The sequence below is a fragment of the Manihot esculenta genome, chromosome 15, assembly GCF_001659605.2.
Source record: "Manihot esculenta cultivar AM560-2 chromosome 15, M.esculenta_v8, whole genome shotgun sequence".
Lineage (NCBI taxonomy): Eukaryota > Viridiplantae > Streptophyta > Magnoliopsida > Malpighiales > Euphorbiaceae > Manihot > Manihot esculenta.
The window spans coordinates 22,666,187-22,672,186 of NC_035175.2; positions in this window are offsets into that span (position 1 = coordinate 22,666,187).

Consider the following 6,000-nt stretch of genomic DNA (forward strand, 5'->3'; position numbering starts at 1 on the left):
GAAAAGGCCTTGGCGGGGCCTGAGCTAGTAGAGATCACCAGCAGAGTGGTACCCATCATCAGAGAAAGGATCAAGACTGCTGCAAGCAGGCAAAAGAGTTATGCAGATATCCGCAGAAGGCAAGTAGAGTTTCAGGAGGGGGATTTGGTATTGCTCAAGGTGTCTCTAATGAAAGGAGTGATTCGGTTTGGGAAGAAAGGTAAGCTAGCTCCACGGTACATCGGACCCTTCGAAGTCTTGCAAAAGATTGGGAATGTATTGTACAAGCTGGACTTGCCTGCTTCGATGGAGAGAATCCATCCGGTTTTCCATGTTTCCATGTTGAGAAAGTTTGTGTCGGATCCGAGCAAGGTTCTTAGTGAGCCTGATGTGGAGATCCAAGAGGATCTCACCTATATTGAACAGTCAGTACGGATCCTAGACACCCAGATCAGAAAGCTAAGGAACAAGGAAATCCCGATGGTAAAAGTCCTTTGGAATCACCACAACATCGAAGAGTGTACCTGGGAGACACGGGAGTCTATGCTCCGGCAATATCCTCATCTCTTCTAAGGTGAGTTTTTATGTGCTTTGTATGAATGTTATGTTTTATGCCATGCTATGTTTGTTTGGTGAACATTTGGGGACGAATGTTCTTAAGGGGGGAAGAATGTAATACCCGGCTAGACTCCGGCATCGGAATTCCTACCGTCCGGTGGAATCTCGGATGTCGGAAACCTCTAGAAGGGTAAAATCATGTTTTTATAAAATGTTTTAATGTATTTCATGGGTTTAAACAATAAAGAAATTAATTTTTGAATGAAAATAGTCTTGAGAGGAAGACTCAGGTTCGGCCGCCGAACCTCAAGTTCGGCCGCCGAACCTCAAGTTCGGCCGCCGAACATGCTTGCACTTCGGGAGTGCTTTAAGCCCCCGAAGGCATAAGTGAGGGAAGTCCAGGTTCGGCCGCCGAACATGGCATGCATGCGGAGGTACATTAGGCCCCCGAAAGTGGCCTGGCCAGCCACCTATAAAAGGGTCTCCTTGTCCGAATGGGCGAGCTTTTCTCCCCATTTTCGGCCAAGGTGAGTTCTCCGCCGTCCCTCGCCGATTTTGAGTCCTTTTCTTCAAATCCTTCATGATTTTCATGAGTTTTTACTTTGTTTTGAAGATTTTTGAGCAAAGAGCAAGTTTTGAGGCTTGGAAGACTCAGGAGCTCTTTTCCTTTGGTTTCCAAGTTTAGGTCGTCTCTCTCTCGATCTTCAAGAGGTAAGAGCCGATCTTGAGCTCATTGTATGTTTTAAACAAGTTTTAAGTTGATCTATGGGGTAGAAATGCATGTTTAGGTTAGTTGAACTTTGTTAGGTTTTATGTGATTATATGGACAATGTGGGTTGGATATGCATGTTTGATGTGTTTGAGTTGGGGTTTAGGATGGTTTGAGACCCCTATGTGTTGATGCAAATGTCTATGCATGATTTAAGAGAGTTGGATGCTTGATTGGAGGGTTTGGGAGGAAAGTGTGCATTGAAAAGCTGTGTTTCTGCCCTTTGGGAGAAACCAGGTTCGGCAGCCGAAAGGACTTTCGGCCGCCGAACCTGTCTGTGAGGCAAGCCTTTTGGCTGCCGAAGCCTGCCCCCGAAAATGGACTTTCGTCTCTGGAGGGCACTTTCGGCCGCCGAAGGTGCCGCCGAACCTGCATGACTTTCGGCTCTGGAGGGACTTTCGGCCGCCGAAAGTGCCCTGTTCAGCCCTCCTTTGCATGATTTATGTGATTGTTTTAAGGTGTTTTAGGGGGTTTTTGGGGAGTATTTTAGAGTCATGTTTATGTATGTTAGGTCCCTCATTTGAGTCCACCTGTGTAGGTTCGAACCCGAGGAACCGAGGACCCCAGCAGTGAGTTCAGCTGCTTCTAAGTCTGTTAGAGCTTCAGCCAGAGGTAAGTGGAATACCTTATTTCATTTCAAAGTAAATAAATAAATTCTGAGCATGATACACGCATCATGAATGCCATGAGATATACTAGGGTGCTTGCATTAGAATTCACGAATATGTTGCATTGCATATTATGTTGTTGATGTGGATGAATGTTGAATGATCCATTAGTCCTCACACGTTATGACATGATGTTATGATATGGAAGTCCAGGCGTACCTGCATTACGCCCCTGGCACTATGTAAGAGAAAGACCGGGTGAGCCTGCACTACGCCCCCGGCACTATTGGATATGTATGTTATGCTATGGAAGTCCAGGCGTGCCTGCACTACGCCCCTGGCATGGTTAGACTGTATGGAGGGCTAAATGGTGACAAGTTCATCCTTGATGTGAATTGTTTGTGATATGTTGCATTTCATGAAAGCATGAAATTTAAATTGAATAATTAATTATTCTGCTCACTGGGTTTTATAGCTCACCCCTCTCCCTTAACCCCCAGGCTTGCAGGTACAGGGTAGACCAGGAGGTCAGCAGGAGTAGAGTTATGTTGTATGTAATAGCTAGATGTGGACATAAATGTGATGTAATGTAAAAGTATAGTATAGAAATGAAATGTAATGATGTCTATTGAGGTTTATAGTTGTGCTTGACCCTAGTATGTTGTTAATCCCTTTGAGTACATGATTTTAATGATGCTCATGTAACCAAACTCAATACATGTTATGACACCCCATTGGGGCATTGATGAGACTCCAAAGAGGGGTTAATGTTTATGATTATGTTATGTATAGTTCATGCACAGGTTGAGTTTGGTGAATGAATGAAAGAATGAATGAATGTAAGGAAAAGTTCAAAATTTTTATGTATGTTGTTGATCATGTATGGGATTAAACAGGTTCACAGGATGAATGTTTGGCTTGCTACGGGTCCCGGCGGCCTTAAGTCGATCTGGATCCTAGCGCCGGTAACGGTCTGATTTTCGGGTCGTTACAGTGGTAGTTCTGATAGTTCTGATTATTGTTGGCCCTTCCATAGCTGAAATTGGGATGGTCTTTCCAGCCTTGATTGTATGTATTGGAATATGGATCATGTATAGGTTGGTTGTTGTACCCTCCAATGGCATTCACTTGCTGGCTATCCTCTTGCAGTGTAGGACATTGATCAGTTGGATGTTCTACGAATGCACAAATCCCACATGGCCTAGTTGGCTGGGCTTGTTGGGTCTGGCCTGTGAAGAAATTTGTCATGGAAGTGGTTAGTGCAGAGATTTGAGAGGAAAGAGCAGATGTCCTTACCTTATGGGCTTCTCTTTGCAGTTGCTTTTCTTCTCCATATTGCCTAGATGAGGCTGCAAGGGTCGAGATCAACTCTCTCATCTCCCTAAGTGTTTTGTTTGCAATTGAGCCTCCACAGGCTACATCAATGAACTTCCTTTTTTATGACAACAGTCCTCCATAGAAGAATTCTATGAGTGACTTGTCTGACAGATCATGTTGAGGACAACCTGTACACAATCTTTCAAATCTTTCCCAATAATCATATAAGTTCTCAGATGGTTTCTGTCTTATGCTAGTGATTTCTCTTATTATGCCAATGGCTTTAGATGTTGGGAAGTATTTATTCAGAAAAGTTATAACCATATCATCCCAATAAGTAATAGATTCAGATGGCAAATAAAATAACCAATCCTTAGCATAATCATAAAGTGAAAAAGGAAAAGCTCTTAACTTAACATGATCTTCAGAAATGCCTTGAGGTCTCATAGATGAACAGACAATATTGAACTCTTTCAAGTGCTTTTGTGGATTTTCATTTTCTCGACCTCTAAATTTAGAAAGAAGATGGATCAAACCTGTTTTCAGTTCAAAGGAAACTATCAGAGGTGGATAATTGATGCAAAGTGGTACTTGATCACCTACAGGTGTTGCCAACTCCCTCATGGTTCTTTCTCTTGGTCTTGGTGCTCTCATGGCTAGATTTTCTTGAATAATTTGGTCATGGACAGCATGTCCATTATGGGCAGCAGCTTGTGGATGATTTTCAGCCATCGGCGTAGCTTGGTGTTGTGTTTCGGTGGTGTTCAGATGATGGTCTGCGATTGGTGCTTGTGCAATGGGTGGTTCGGCTTGTGTTGGTTCCTCAAGCCGAATGACTTGGTTGCCTACCCTTCTGATGGTGCGTTCAATTTTCGGATCGTAAGGCAGAGTCTCCCTACGTTCAGATGTAGTCATAAAAAAAAAAGCAACTTAGAACAATTTCCCGGCAATGGCGCCAATTTTTGACTCGCGGTTGTCGAAGCCGGTCAAAAATAACCTTTCCGGTTATCAACAATATTACTACTGCAGATAGTGGTAAAGGATCGAATCCACAAAGAATTGTAAACTTACCAACCTTCCTTATCAGGACCAAGAGAACGCACTGAGAACGAATAAACTGAAAGCAAATAAAATAAAAGTGCATGGAAAACGCTTATGTTCTTTAGGTTCTTTAGGTTGATTCAATAGATTAGTTATGGAGATGGAAAACGCTTCTCACCACCATGTCTCTCCTTATAATTAAACCAATTAGGGAACATCCTCTAATTAATTACTAATTAACAAATTACCAAGGAACGTCCTTGGGCCTTAGGCATCAAACAATTATTAATTGCATGAAGAAAAAGAGAGATCCAACCCTAGCTACTGAAATGCATGAGATGTTGCTAGATCACACAATTCCTTAGTTGTTACACCAAGTGTTCTTATGTTTGAATAATTCAAGCAATTACGGACTTCAAATTATCCAGACTAACAATTAATTATCTTGCAATCAAGAATCAAGTGGCCAATTTGATCAAAACAACAAAGTAATAATAGAATTCAAGCATGAACTGTATGAATATTGAACAAACCAAAGGCAAACACTTTATGTTCAAATCTCACAATCCTTTAAACAACCTTAGTTTCAACCAATCTTCAACTAGAATAAAAGGTTTCAGCCACTCATGGCTGAACCAAAAACCAAAAAAAAAAAGAAAGGAAGAAGAAGAAGGGAGCCGAAGCTTGGAGAGGTGTGGTGGCCGAAGGTCCTTGTGTTCGGATGAGAGGAAGAGTTCTCCCACCTTAAATAGGATTAGAGGCTGACCTTGCTGCCCTAGAGGTGCTTGCTGCCAAGCTGTGTCTGAAAAGGAAAGATTCGCATTGCAAACTCTCCGGAAGGAAGGAGGCGCGCGGCATGCACTGAAGAGGGAAGGTGTGCACGCGGCTTGGATTCAGAAGAGGAAGGAGAGGCATGGCTTGAGCTCAGAAGGAAATAGGCACGTACCAAGGGATTCAGAAGAGGAAGGAGAGGTGCCTTGGTCTTCAAAAGGCAGGTGACGTGCGCATGGACTGCAGAAGAAGAAGTGGAGCGCAGTCATCAATGTGCAGAAGTGGAAAGATATTTGTCCTGTCTTTCCTTTTTAGGTGGAGCCTTCGTTTGAATTTTGAATGCTGAATGCGGAAGAGGCAAATGCGTCTTCATGAAATCTTGCTGCCTAAATAGGAAGATATGACTGCTGCAGTGTGTGCAGATCCTTGAACAAGGAAAGAAAGATCTGCGATTTGAATTTCAAATAATCTTCTGATTAAGCTTTCCTTATTTACTTTTGCTTCTGCACTTTTCTTATTTGAAAATTTTCCTTTTCTGAAAACTTTCCTTATTTGAAAACTTTCCTTTTTGGCACTTTTCATATTTGGAACTTTTTGGTAGTTTTAAGAGCATTTTCACCAGATTGTTTCTTTACATCTATTATTTGCAAAACATGATTAAAACCACAAAATTAGGCAGAAAAGATGCAAATAAACATTAAGAACATAATGATAAAGTGGACTAAAATATGCTCTATCATTTGTTTCTTAAATGTCTAGGATATGAGATTTGTAACACTTCTTATCCTGTCCAGACAGAATAAGGATTGTCACAAACTATATTTTTTTAGATATTTCAAAACTAAATCATTTCCTTTTTATGTGTAATTTCCAAGTTATTAGGTAACTCATATAAATTTCATAAAAGAAGTAAAGTAAATATGAGATTTTAAACAAAAATTTTGATAAAATTTTCTC